Raw genomic sequence first — 14,898 nt, 5'->3', positions numbered from 1 at the left:
GGGACCGTGTGGCTGTATAACTGACGGATTTCCATGGCACATACGATAGATATGGCGTCTAACAAACATTGCCTTGGGTGGGCCATGGACAGCCAGCAGACAGCAGACGCAGCCACAGAATCAACTCAAGAGCAGGCACAGGCACGAGCACTGGCAGCAGCAAACCGGGGAGAAAAAGGAGCTGGAGCTGGAGCAGCAACAGCAGCTGTTGTTATTTCTATACCCAGCTAGAGCAGCTAGAGTAGAACTCTATGTAGGTGTGCGTTTGTGTGTGTGTGTGTGCTGGCAAGGATATATGCCTGACGATGAAATTTAATGGGGTGCTTTGATGCGATTGGTTTTCATATAACGCAGGCGCTTAAAATCATCGAATCATTCAAAAGAAAAGTGAACCAGCAGCTCACACACACACACACACACACACAAGACAGACTCGCCGAGAGAGCGCAGTGGCAACAGCAACAACAACAACAGCAACAATAACAAAAACAACAAACGCTTCTGCAAAATGTTGGCTCAAAAAAAAAATAAAGTAACAGAAGAAAAAAGGAAATAAAAGCCATAGCACATGTATAAGAATTTTTCGCCGCTGGCAGCAAATAAAAAGAATGTAGAAAAATCCAGAGAAAATGCTATGGAAAAGCGTGCTATGTGGCAACATTTGTGCGCTGCCTTCAGTCTCCTTCACATTCACATTCACATTCATGTTCATGTTCTCCGACTCGTCCTTTTCCTCGGCTTCTGCCTTATATAAAAGTGGCCTGGCAGCCGCCACGATGACGATGTCGGCGAGGTCGAGGACGAGGAGGACGACGCCAACGACGTCGCTGAGAACGACGAGAGCAACATCGTTCCCGTCGCCATCGCCATCGCCATCGCCAACGTCCTCGCCCTCGCTTGACGACCACGTCGCACCAATACGCACAAAGACAGCTGCCACACAAACACACACACACCCACACACACACACACACCCAAGCCAACAGCGCCCAGTTCGTGTGTGCTTGTGAATGCTTCTGTGTGGAAAAAGCTTTTCTTCATTTTATATCGTGTTCATGTTTTTTTTTTAATACTTTTTATTCATTGTTCTTTTTAGTCCTCGTTTGTTTGGAGTTTCCATTCATTCATTCATTTAACTACGCCTGCTCCAGCTCCCATTTTCTGTATCCTCCAATATAAATCGACATTATGAACTCCACTTTGCATATCACATATGTTTCCTTTAAATTTTAAATTAAATTGTCTTTAAGGCTTTAAAGATAGAAAAGTTCTCCTACTTCCTTGTTGTAGGGTTTTATTTCAGCTCCATTTTCTGAACTTTACATATGAAGTTGATTTGTTAGGTTCTTTTGTATTTTGTGATAGGCCCTTGATTTTGTTAATAAGTTTTTATAAGGAAAACCTTAATTATCTCGCTTCCAAGTCCAAAGTACTGCCCTTTAGTTATTTTTATTCACATTTAGTTACGTTTATATTCCTAAAATCGTAATTAACTATGCCGAAAACTAAATCCTTAAAATATGCTGTTCTTCCTTTAAAAAAAGTTAATAAAAGGCAAGCTCTATAATAGATTGGATTTCTTTTATTTGTTGTATCAAGTATCAAATATTTACAAATTGTTGATAAATATCTTTTCGAATACTTCCACAAGCCTTTTCCACTTTCATGAATTGAAGTTAATTTTAGTTATGACAGACTTTTAACTTCACCAATCACTTCTGAATGTCACTATTATGAATGAATTAAAGTCGATATTGATAATTAGTAATTATTAAAACTGATTTGAATTGAAATAAAATATTAAAACACGAAGCAAACGATTCAACAAGTTCGAAATACAGTTGTGAGCCATAAATAAAAATGACGGACTACAAGAGCGATTGCAGCCTACTTGCAGGCGCACACTGCACGTCATTAACACTTTAAACAAAGAACAACAACAACATTGTGTTGTGCCTGTGGCCTGTCTGCATTCAGAGATAGACTCTGCATTATTCGTCGCACATTTGACAAACTCTCGTCGCGGCCATAAATGGGCAGAGATGCAAGGCCTTTAAAGCGGCCAACAGAAGCTGGCCAAAATAAAATATGGGCTGGCTAGACGCACGCCGTAGGCATGACAAATAACCAACATTCACAAGCGCACTAACACACATACACAAACACAATATGTGTGTGTGTGTGTGTGTGTGTGTCTGCTGCCTGGCAGCCTAAAACGCAGTCAACCAGCAACGAGCAATGGCAGCAGCAACAACAGCAAAGAACAACAGCATGGAGCGCCATGACGGCAACAACAGCAGGAACAGTAACAGTAACACTGACAACAACAACTATAACAGTAATAACAACAACAACAACAACAACACACACACACAAACACTTATCGATTATTGTAGTATACTTACGGGCGTCATTTTGCGTTTTTGTCGTAATGGCAACGGCAAGCGGATTACTCTTTCCTTCCTGCTGCTGCTTTCTTTTTTGTTTCTTTTAGCATACAGTAAGTACATATACTATATACTTAAATGTGTATGTGTACATATATGTATAAATATAAATACTTATATAGTATACTGTACTGTGAAAAAGGGAAAATTACTGAGCGAAGCAAAGACTGCTCTGCTGTTCTGTTTAAATAATGAAAGTCATGCTCATGCTTCATATTGTGCCTTTGTTTCACTTCCAACCGTCCCCCTCTTATTTATTTTGTGCAAGTAACGGCAATTCGTTTGTGTGTGTCTGTCTGTGTGTCTGCCTGCGCCTGTTTTATACTTTTTTGTAGTCTGCTTTTGAGCGCTTCTGAGACTCTCCCACAGTAAGTAAGTAACATTCTCTCCTTTAAATCGTTAGTTTATTGAATTTTTGGCCCAAGTCTGCTCCCACATAATCACACACATACTTAGACACATACATAGACACGCAGAACAACATGCTCAGACACTTTCGAACGCAGACTTGTGCCTTCATTTGATGTGACAGTGACAGCTTCTATTTAACACGCATCATAGCATGAATTTTATGAGCACACACACACACACACAGACACATACATACACTGACTGTGTGCACACACGCACATGTTCATGCTTGTAAAAATGAATAAAAATAAAAAGAAAAACCAGTGTCAAGGTTAACGACCAATGAATTTATTTTGCTTGAATAAATTTTACGATAATGAGGAAATTGTCGTTGTCGTTTTGGGTATTTTTAATGGCCGCAATGTTGCCGCGCTTTGTTGTTGTTATTGCGCCTGCGTCGCTCCAATCGCTAGTGTTTGCGTGTATGTGTGCGTGTGTGTGATTGTTTGTTTGTGTATGTGAGCTTTGCGTGCGCTTGCAACGCTTATTCCTTTATACATTTTATAGCACATTTATGCGTTGCTCGGCTGCTTATGAAACCAATTAAAAACTCCCGACTACGAAGCGTTTATTGAGTGCGTTTCTGCAGTGAAAATGCCTGAATTCTTTCGGTTTTAACGAGGTTTATTTATCTTTAATTAGCTACAGCTATATGCGAGTATTAGAGGCTATATTTAGTCAGAGGGTATAAACTGAAGTTCATTCATTGATCACTGAATTGTGTGCTTATTTATTGGACTTTAAAGCGTTCGAAATGCTTGAATTCTTTCTATTTTAATGAGGTTTGTTTCTTGCAACTAGATTTTTACTAGTTCAAAATTAATTATTTATTTATTTATTTATTTTTTTATTTATGTCAACAAAAATTGACTGTCGACATAGGAGGAAAATAGATAAAGATTATAAAAAGCATCTTTTAAGCTAGAAGAGCCTAAGAAGGAGAAATCTAATCAAATTACAATAATATCTAAGTAACGCCTCCGACCCGGTGGTTAAATATTATTTGCCCTTAGGCTAGCTGTGAAAAATAAAACTACAATCTTGTAGTTTTCTTGAGACTTTATTTGCTATATTTGCAGCAATTCTTAAAATGATTATTATTTCGAATCCAATACTGACTAGTTTTCGCGACTGTTGAGCCGATTCTTTATTTACTAAACTCCAGCTAGGTATTCAACAGGAGCCAATAACTGTGGCTGCATATCCTGGCAATATATAATTGCGTGCTCGCTTAGTTTTGGGGACTTATGGAAATGCCACAAACGTTTTTCAATTTCCGGCTGGCACAGATACTCGCCCAACAAACGATTCATATTTCCACGCACACACACACACAATCAAAGAGGGCCATTTAAAGCTAAGTAAGCGCGAGTGAGCGGCTTGCAAGCACACACACACACACACATCGAAGGCAAACTCCATTTTACGTAACATTAATTCTGTGATTTATTAGGGTCACGTGACCGTCAAACGGACGAGTGAGTCCAGCCACGCGGCAGACTCGCAGACGTCGCTCACTGACCGCAATGCGTGCAAGTGTGTGTGTGTGAGTGTGAGTGTGTGTGTAAGTTCCCGAAATTTTCATCACAGCAATCAGTCGTGCAAAAATTAGAGAAGAGCATGAGTTGATTGCTTTTCTGAGTCTGTTGCGTTGCTCTGCAAATCTCCGGCAATTCCAAATCATTTTTTTCTTTTCTTATTGACATTGCGAGTGTAATGGAAATTTTTGCAAACCACACATAAGAGGCGCAGAACAAGTTTTGTTGTTGTTGCAGTTGTTCCTGTTGTTGTTGTTGTCGCGAAGGTGTCATAAAGTGCATTCACATGAACGCGATAAACTTTATTGTCAGCCTGAAAAGCAACAACAACAACAACAAACGGCTTTTAAAACACACTCAGCGAGTGACTGACTGACTGAGTAGGTGCGTGAGTGAGAGAGAGAGAGAGAGAGATAGAGCGCGCGAGAGAGGGTGTGGGGGCGCAGCATGCTGTTGGAACAAGAAAAATTAATACCAAACATTTGCCATTTTTTGCGTGCAGCTCATTCACCTCCCCCTCCCCCCCTCTCCCTCTCACACTCTGTCTGCCACTCACCCACTCCGTCACTCTCTGAGGTGAGCTGAGTTGAGCCGAGCTGAGACTTTAACCGGGCTCTGAGACTCGTCGCACGCCCACGCAAACATGTCGCAACTGTCATTTCAGCTTAAGTTGGCCCATTGTACGTTTATATTAGTCGCCGAGTCGCCGAGTCGGTCCGCGCGTTCAGATAAAGCACAAAGAGCCAAGTGATGCTGTTGTTGCTGTTGTTGTTGTTGATGTTGTCTGCATGTGTGTGGGAACACGAGACGCAGACAACGTGTGTGTAGCTTAAGAATTACGAGCTGCGCCGAGCCGTACAACAAAACTGACTTTCAAATTCATTTCAAGTGTAAAGCGATACAGGATTTGAGGTGGACAAGGCATCGAAGGTGTTGAGACTAGTGATGGACGCGTGAAGCCATCCAAAGTCACACGCATTATACACTTCTATCAAACAACCCAAGTAACCGCAAATCATTTTATTTCAATATCCAAAACAATGGGAAATCATTTCATCAATTTTTGATACTATTTGAAGAACAACTCCAACTACATTCGATTCTATTTACTATAAATACTTAAAATACCATCGTTGCCTTGAATAACTTACTTTTTTGCGATTTATTGAAGCCTTTTAGATTTTGATTTTCAAAACAAATGATCACTGTATTTATCAATAAAATTGTTATGCCTAAATGGTTTCAAAATGTTTTGATAGCATGTTTCTTATCGATCTCGTAGCGTTTTCTGTCCAATATGTTTTGACATTTTATTTATTTATTTTATTTATTTATTTTATTTATTTATTATTAATTCCTAGTGCGGCAAGAAAGATTCTTGTAAATTAATGCACTCGTCACAAAAATTAAATTTCCTTCGATATTAAAATTCAAGTGATTTTTCGGCCATTTTAAATACACTGCCGAATGGAATGGCAGCCATCCATTTCAATATTCTAACGATTGGGAACTATTTTGTTATAATATTCACTTTGCCTAACATTTCTCAAAAGTAACCATGTTTTCCGGAATAAATATCAATACAGATAACAACAGAAGACAGAAGTATATTTTTAAATTTAGACTACATTTTAAACGGTTTAGTTCAATTCTTCTTAATTCTGCATTTAATTATATGTGTATATCTATCATATCTGTTCGATATTTCGCAATCTTATTAATCATTTGTATCGGTTTTTGAAACGAACTTGCACTTCAAGGAGTGTAAGGAGTAGCTTTTCGTGTTTGTTCACGCCATCCGCCCATCTCTGGTGCCAAAGCGTTCATTGTTGCACACATGAGTCCCAAAGACTGATGCTGCTTTCTGGACAGGCTGACGATGCTCGCCAGCACCGACTCTGTCCGATGTTGGTGACAAACAAGCAGCGAGTCGAGAGCTGCATAGCTTAAATTACAAGCGACAAGCCACATGATGTTGTTTTAGTTGTTGTTGTCGAGGTGTGGTCCTCACCTCGCTGGCTTTTGTGTGAGATGCTCTTTTTGGGCAGTGTTTTTCATAAAATGTTATTGAATTTGCATCAGACAAAGAAATAAACTAGCAATGAAAAGAACAACAGGCCGCCAAATCGCTTTAAAGCCGCACCATATGCCAATTTAAGCTTCCAGAGGGGGGGCTGGCGAGGCGCAAACGGAATTTGTTGATAGCCACACCCACACACACACACACAGACAGACAGACAAATACACACACACACACACTTTTACTTGCAATGCACAAAAATGCAAAAAAGCGGCTAAGCTTTAAATCCATTTTGTATCCATTGCAATGCATTAGACACACACACACACTTATACAGTTGTACATATGTATGTATAGTGTATATGTGCGTTTAAATTTCGCCATTATTTTCATAACTATGCGCGAAAAGCTTTTTCATTTAAATTAAAAAATGTAGCTCGCTTCGTAACGTGCCATTTTCCTTTTGTTGCTTTTCATTTGCTTTCGCATTTGTTTTGTTTCTATGGAAAATTGTTGTGAAAACGGCAACGGAAAACGCCAGCCAGCCAGCCAGCCAGCAAAGGCAACAACAACAACAACAATGGCCTCGCGCGCCTGCCCGAAATAGATAACTGTTTTTGTTGCCTTGCCTTTTTTTTGTGTTGCTTCCATTTTCTTGTTGTTGTGCAGCTCGTAAAGCAGCTGCAGCTGCAGCAGCAGCAGCGCCACCTTCCGGCGACTGACAAAATAATATGAAAAACAAAAAAAACTCGAATGTTTTTCAAATATGCATATATGTATGTGGATATATACTTTCGTCGCATACAAAGCAGAAAACTGTGCACGAAAATTGAAATTGGAAAATGAGAAATGGAAAATTTTGCATGGAAGATGACGCCAGTAAAACGTGTGGAAATTATATATAACTATATATCTCCAATTGCACATTATAGTAACCAAATTATAATTTATCGCAACAATTCTCAGATACCAATAAGACTTAGGGCTATACAAATGATCTCTTTAAACTGATATTTATAGCTTGGACTGCTTTCTTCACATAGCAATTAGTTAGCATTTAGGCAGTAAAGTGTTCAAGAAGTAATTGTTTAATTCAACTTAAAATAGAGAAAAGAGTCAGACTAAGTAAAAATTAATTAATAATTATTTAATTCAACTTAAAATAGAGAAAAGAGCCAGACTAAGTATTGGAGGTAAGGGTCCGCGAGAGCCAAATCTTTTTAAACTGTAGAAAGAGCGAGAGAGACAGTTCTATTAAAAGTCGGTAATAAATATAATTCCAATCTGAACACACACGCAATATCTGCATTATTTAAAAATATTTATGCCCATTCATGAATTTATCAGCAATAAAGCCAAAAAAATTCCCTTCTCTCCCATTTATATGACAATCATGAATGTTCTTGTGAATGAAGAATATATTGACTTATCTATTTCAAAAGCTGCAGAAAATCTTCGCAATATAACACTGCTACTACTACAAGTATTATATCAGAAATACCTAAACTAACTGAAGATATTGAAAACCCAGTCCATCCTCCACTAAGTTGCTGAAGAAGCTCTTTTGCTCTATTTCCATCAAGAAAGAAGGCCAAAACAAATACAACTTTGTGAAATATGAAAAGTGTTTAAGGAACAATGTTTTTCTTAAATAATTATTTTCCCAATATTAATATACAAGCCACCTAGTTCTTTTCCATTGAAAAGAAAAACGTATTTTCTTTGGCATTTCTCTAATTGAAAAAAAAAAAACATGCATTTCATTTTCCGACTAATTTTACTCTTTATGAGAAAGATGCAAGAAATTAAAAAAAAGGATACAGAAACAAATGACTGAGAAGCGCTTCTTTACTGAATGAATTCCGCCGACGGCAAAAGCCCCTTAAATTAATTTATAATTTGAACAAAAAAACGTATTAATTGAGTTCAATTGAATATAAACCACTGACTGAATCAATCAATTGGCTTAACATTCCAACAAGCAACTCTTATAACACCTCTTTTTTTTTAAATGGGTATCTCCTATGTTTGGCAGAAAACTACGTAAATACGTCAACTCCAAAACTTTTAAAGTGGCGCACACCTTAAAATGTAAAACAAATGGAGACTGGGAAAAAAATTTGCGTGGCCGCCATTTATGGTGACTTTCATTTAAAAATTTACATGCAACGAAATACAGCATTGTTGTCGTTGTTGTTGTTGTGTTACACATTTTTGCATTTACAAACACGCACATAGCACACACACAAATATATGTATGTGTGTGTGTGTGTGTGTGTGTGTTTGGCAACCAAACCAATTGGTGACCCCGACGAGACCCCAAACCAAAAGCTGCGGCTTTTGCTGTCTAGCCGCCGACGCACCTTGCGGCCCCGAAGCCGCCGACGGCAAAAACGTGATAGAGAGAAAGAGTCTCAATGAGTGAGTGAGTGAGCTAGGGGGGAGGGAGAGGGAGAGAGACAACTTAAACAACGCGGCTTAGTTGTTGTTGCAAGCAGTTATTTATTTGAGGTTCTTTTTTTCAAGCAACTGCTGCTTTCTGCAGGCTGTAATTAGCAAATGAAACAGTCCAGGTTTGAAACTGACACGCCCACCACACAACAGCCCCCATACACATTCTTAACTCCATTCAAACACCACCTCCCCCTCCCCCCTCACACACACACACACACACGCACACCCTTACACTGGCCTGGGCGCGCATTTTTGCGCATTTCACGCGCTCAACCAATTGGAAAATTTACACGTGGAAAATGTTGAAAAATTGTTGCGGTTTTTTTTACGGCCGGCAGCGAAATTGTTTGGCGGCTTGCATAAAATTGGAAACAACAAAAAAGCACACACACACACACACAAATATATGTATGTATGTATGTGGAGGGACACAAGAGACGAATACAATCGCAAATATTTCAGCAGCAACATTTTCATTTGGAGGCTTTAAAAAGCGGCCGACGCTCTATTTTCTCAGCGCTTTTCATTTGTTTTTGTTAATATTTTGCGCGACGTTTTTTATGTTATTTAAATTTGCGCATTGTCGTCGTTTTGTTTTCGTTTTGTAATATTTTTAATTTTGCACAGCCAGCGACATAAATCATTTTGTCGCGCATTGCAAATTCCAAAAGAGCGGGGCGAAAAAATTACAAAAATTTTTAAATTAGCTTGCAGAGCGCAAAGAACAACGGCCACCACATAGGCGCGAAGGGAGGAGTCGGAGGTAGGGGCTATGGAATTAAATTTTCATATGAAAAACGCAGAGACAGCAGCAGCAGCAGTAGCAGCAACAGCAACAACAACACAGCCACGCCAAATGGTGGAAAATTGGAAAGATGAAGTTCGCTGTGATAGCGAGCGATGGCAACTAGAGGGAGGAGGGGAGTGGGGAATGGGGGTGGGGGCGACGACGACGGCGACGGCGACGTTTGCGCCAGTTGACGAAAAAAGCAATTTTCAATTTTTCTACACAAAAATTCCAAACATACTTTGGAACCCATTTGGCAGTCAGGCAGTCAGGGGGTGGGTGAGTCGGAGAGGGAGGGGCAGGCGCGGCACTTGTGCTAAAAACTTTGACGACAGCAGCCAAAGGCCGTTGCTTGAAGAGGGTGTGGAAGGGGGGCAGTGACGACGACGACGACGCTGACGACGACGACGACGACCGACCGACATCGGACGCAAGTGATAAATCATTTCAACTGTCACTTTCGAAATACAATTTTATCTAAACACACACAAATATAGCAAGAACTTACATACAAATGTCGGCGACTACGCAAATGGCTGTTGTTCTGGATGGGGGTGGGGTTGGGGGTGTGTGTGTGGGAGAGGGAGTGGGGGTGGTGTTCGGCGCGGAGGTGGGGCTGGAGCTAGAGCAATGGGAATGCGCTTTCAGTTTACTCGCTAATGTGTGTCAGACAATGTGCAGTTGAACTTTGCGCCCTGATAAGACGACGGACGCTCCACACATGGCAGTCGATTTTGAAGTTTCCAAGAGCGCTCTCCAACGGCCCCTCGGTAGGCGCCATTTATCAGAGTATCCCTCCTCCCCTACCCCAACGCCAACCGCCACTAAAGAGCTGTTGCACACGCTCGTCGTTGCCGTCGTCCAACCGTCCGCCATTGACACTTGAAGCACGAGCAGCGGAGAGGGGAGGGAGAGCAGGAGGGAGTCGAGAAAGTGTGGGGTGGGCCTACAATCGAATGAGGTCGCTGCGGCCTCAAAAATAGACGCCGTTATAAATAGCGGGACTGTCGAAAAGCATTCGCTGCCACTAAGGTAGCAGGCGGGGGCCCGGCACTGAACTCAAAATAAACTAAAATACTTTTCGAAAACAATAAATCCTTTAGCAGTTTTCAAAGAGATTTGTGACAAAGGCGCGTGTTTAGTCGTGTTTAGTGCTTTCAATTTTTCCAACAATATGTGTCTTTAAATTGTCATAAACTGCAAGAATTCTTAGCTGAATTAAAGCAATCGCGATTCCCAAAAAAACGAATACAAATATATAGCGCAGTACCTTCTTAGAATTAGCACATCGAGTAAATTTTATTCCAAATATTTCATGGCAAAAGCATCACTTCATACCAAAGAAACACAATTGGCTTTATTTCGCTCTCAATAGATCGATGCAGACGTTATTAGAGGTCGACCGACCCGACCAACACCAAACAATCTGGATAAAGGTGAATCAAATATATTCGAAAACTAACAACAGCTCACATAACTCCCCATACTAGTCCTCAGCACTTAAATTTTAAATACGGTTGTGTTCCACTCTAGACAAGTTTCAAATTCGTTTTAAACAATCGAAACAATGAGAAAGTTCGCCCTCACCTTCTCAGTCCTCAGCACTCAATTCCAATTACAGTTATGTTCCAATTCAATCGTTCAATTGTGATAGAAATTGAAACACTTTTACTGCAAATGTTGTTGTTGTAAATTCAAATATGTATGTATATATTTCGCCCTTTTAAATTAGTTCCAGAACTAAACTAGTTTTCAAGCGACATATCCAAGAGTTCCTTCTGCGGTGTAAATAAATGAGCCACCACACACTTCAATTGTTATATCGCCCCTTTATCGGTTTTACATATGTACACAAATGGCCATAACTTCCTCATTTGATTTACGATCGCCCGAGTTGCTCGAGTTTCTGGCTCAATTGAATTTGTGGCCTTAAAGTTGCGGCGCTGCTTAGAAATTTGTTTGTCTATTTATTGATTTAATATTGCAGAAGCCATAACCTTAGGCATAAAAGTGGCAAGTCACAGAAGAAACGCAAAAATCATTAACTCGCCCAAATAGGGAGGGAAAATAATATTAAATATACATATGTGTGTGAGCTCTGAGCATTCATTTCGTCTCATTTCATTGCGCTGTTGAGTGACTGAGTGACTGTTGTTGTTGTTGTTTTTGTTGGTCGTCTTCCAAGTGTTTGACTCAATTCGCTGCACTGTCGATTTTCTTTTTTTCGTGCTTCAATTCGCCTTGAGTCGTTGTTAAATGTGAGGAGTTAGTGCCGTCTCGCTTGCGCAGATGGCGCGCAATGGCGGGCTGCCGCCTTCTTACGATATAAGCGAGCGAGCGACAACTTACGAGATACGCTGTCAGTTGCAAAAAGGGGAAACGACAAATGCACGTGTGCCTGTGTTTGTGAGCGCGCTTTCTCTCTCTGAGCGCAAATGTCTTCACAGACTGTTTGGCTCTGCCGCCTGCTCTGCTCGTCGCTTCGCTTCTCTTCTCTGCTTCGCTATGCTGTGCTCAGTAGTTTTGTGTGGCGGCGGCGCTGGGTTTATATATTTTTTATTTTATGATTTTTTTTATATTTCTTTTACAATAAAAACGACAATAAAATTTTTAGTGTAAAGATTTATGTGCGAACAATTTGGATTTTGGTTAGCCATCTCGCTCGCACCCCATTATTTTCCGGCTCTGTCATTGTTTGTTTGTTATTCTCTGTCTGGGATGTCAAGTCAATTAATTTTATTTTAGTTAAATTTGTTGCCTTTCAGCTTTTGAGCTTGTTTTCGTTATTAATTTGGCATTAGGTTGCTCATTTTGATTTGTAGTTGCTGTTGTTGCTGTTGTTGCTCTTGTTGTTGTTGCTTGTGCTTGTCTGTGTGAGAGTTTGTGTTTCATGTTATAATGTATTGTTGTGGTGCGGCGCCCTGGCAGGTGCACGGCCAATTACTATTTATTATTTATTGTTTTATTCTTTTTACTATCTCTCTTTGAAATGGCAACCCTCGAAATAAATGAAACAAAGTGCAATTGCATTTGCTGGCTTCCTTGTGGCGGGTCATTCACACGCCCGGCCCATTGTTGTTGTTGTTGCTGTTGCTACTGGCCAAGTGTTGGAACGACGCGTCCTCGTCCCGATCCCGCTCCCAGTCCCAGTCCCCTTGTGTGTACACGATAAACACCCCACAAAAGCGTCCATAAAACGTGCCCATTACTACCAAGAAAATTGCCCATTAAGTAAAACGAAAAAAAAGGCGAAGAAAACGAAGCAGCAGTCCCAGTCCCAGTCCCCTCCCCCAGGACCTCCTTAGACGGTCCGCGCACCGTGGCCGCAACAAATTTAAATAAAGGTGCGTCGTCCTCATCCTCCCCATCCTCCTGAGCGTCTTGGTCTGCGCCCTCGCGAAAATAGAAATGGCTGTTGGTAAAAAAAAAAGCTGTAAAGAAATGAAAACAGCGAGGGGTGTTGCCCGAATCCGAATCCTGACTCGAACTCACCCCTGTTTGCTATTCTTTTAGCGCTGCACACGCCCCTCCACTTGACGGCAGTGTCTTCATTGTGCTTTAAAGCTAATAAACCAAATTATTATTAGCGCCATCGCCATAGCCATCGCCATTCTCATTGCAAGTTCTTGAACAACATTTTCACTTTTTAGCACTGCGTATTTCATTTAAAGTTTTATGCGCTTAAAGCGTCCATAACTGTGAGATTTGGTCATGCTAGGCGGCCTTTGATAAGCGGCACGCAGCTGACTCATGGCCCGGAGTCGGGGCTTTAGATATTCGTATCCGTATGTATGTCTATGGGAGTTTCGGGAGGGCCGAGCAGGCCGGCCTTAGTGAGGCTTAAGGCGGCAGAGGTGGACGCTGTCAGTCATGCGTCGCTACCTGGCTATCACTTTGAGTTAATAGAAGCACTCGTATCTGTGTGTTGCTGTGTCTGTGTCTGTAGATAGATACTCCTATGTGTGTGTGTCTCGACTAAATACTGTGCGTTGGCTGTGACGGCAGCTTAACTTATTTAACATACTGTCAATATCGCGCACATTTTTAAGTTGACAAGTGTTACAAATCGGGGAGACAAGTGACTTAGAGCCGCCGCTGGGAGAGCTTAAGATCTTAATAGCAGCCAGCATGGACTTAAACCGAAAAATTTGGAAAATTTCTGGCATTGTCAATGAGTTATGAAAACGAGAAAACAAACACACACTAGGCTTTTCTTAAATTTATTTACATTTTAAAAGTTGTTGGCTAAGGTTTAAAGTTTTTAAGTGAAACTACTTGGAAGAAACTCAAGAATAGCTAAAATATTAAGAGTAGTCAGACTATTATTATATTTTGAAGCGTATAGAAAAAGCATTGAAAATTGAATTTGGGAACGCCTTAAATAAAATTTCAATTGATTTTAAAGTCTCTTAGTTAGTTAGCTTTGATAAAATTATTGCCTTAATGGAATACGTTTTAAACACAATAAACTTAGCTTAACTATTTTGAAGCCAACTTCAATTTAGAAAAACGTGCAGTATAATTAGAATACGATATATAATAATATTTCATCAAATGTGCTACCAGAAATAAAAACAAAATGTTAATTTATTAACAAAAGTATTCCACAATTCAAAATACACTTTTATCATTCAATTGATCACTTCTTTAAAGAAAATGCAACTCTTTAACTCCAAGATCAGCAAAACAAAAATAGTTATGAGAAAATTAGACATTTTCCAACACTTGAACGTACGAATTGGTGCTGGAAAGTGAAAATATGATGTTAGCAGCTGAAATATTCTCCTTTGTAGAATATCTTTTAGTAAAAGATTTGCTGACTTTATAAACTGTAGAATGGTTTTAACACGTTCCTTAAGTTATAATGATAATTTTAATATCTGATATCTGGGTATAGGTGTCATTACATAAATCAATTTATAAATCATTGGAAAATTTCACTTAAGTTATAATTGGAGGAACTAATACTGCTTGGCCGCTATGGTTTAAGATTCAGAAAGATCCAAAGTACTTGACCGAATAAAGCAGCAATGGCGCTAAAATAGGATTGTCTTAAGAAGTATTTTACTTTCTATAATGCATCATATTTAAACTATTTTAATCATCATTCATCATACATTTTATTTCTTCAGCAATACGTACATATTTCTTAATTTTCAAATATTATTTAATGCTATAAGTTTCTTTATAAGCTCAGTCTATATATAATAACGTCTTCCGATTGTTAATGAGCGGCTTTTC

At 39.8% G+C, this 14,898-nt stretch overlaps 1 protein-coding gene across 1 annotated transcript in view; it reads left to right on the top strand.

Moving 5' to 3' along the window:
- LOC115620556 (homeobox protein homothorax) overlaps positions 1 to 14,898 on the top strand; it is a 166,215-nt gene that overhangs the window by 112,714 nt on the left and 38,603 nt on the right. The gene's annotated exons all lie outside the window — the stretch shown is intronic.

This window comes from Scaptodrosophila lebanonensis, unplaced genomic scaffold, assembly GCF_003285725.1.
Source record: "Scaptodrosophila lebanonensis strain 11010-0011.00,11010-0021.00 unplaced genomic scaffold, SlebRS2 tig00000024-arrow-pilon, whole genome shotgun sequence".
Classification (NCBI taxonomy): domain Eukaryota; kingdom Metazoa; phylum Arthropoda; class Insecta; order Diptera; family Drosophilidae; genus Scaptodrosophila; species Scaptodrosophila lebanonensis.
This window is presented reverse-complemented; position numbering and strand designations above follow the sequence as displayed.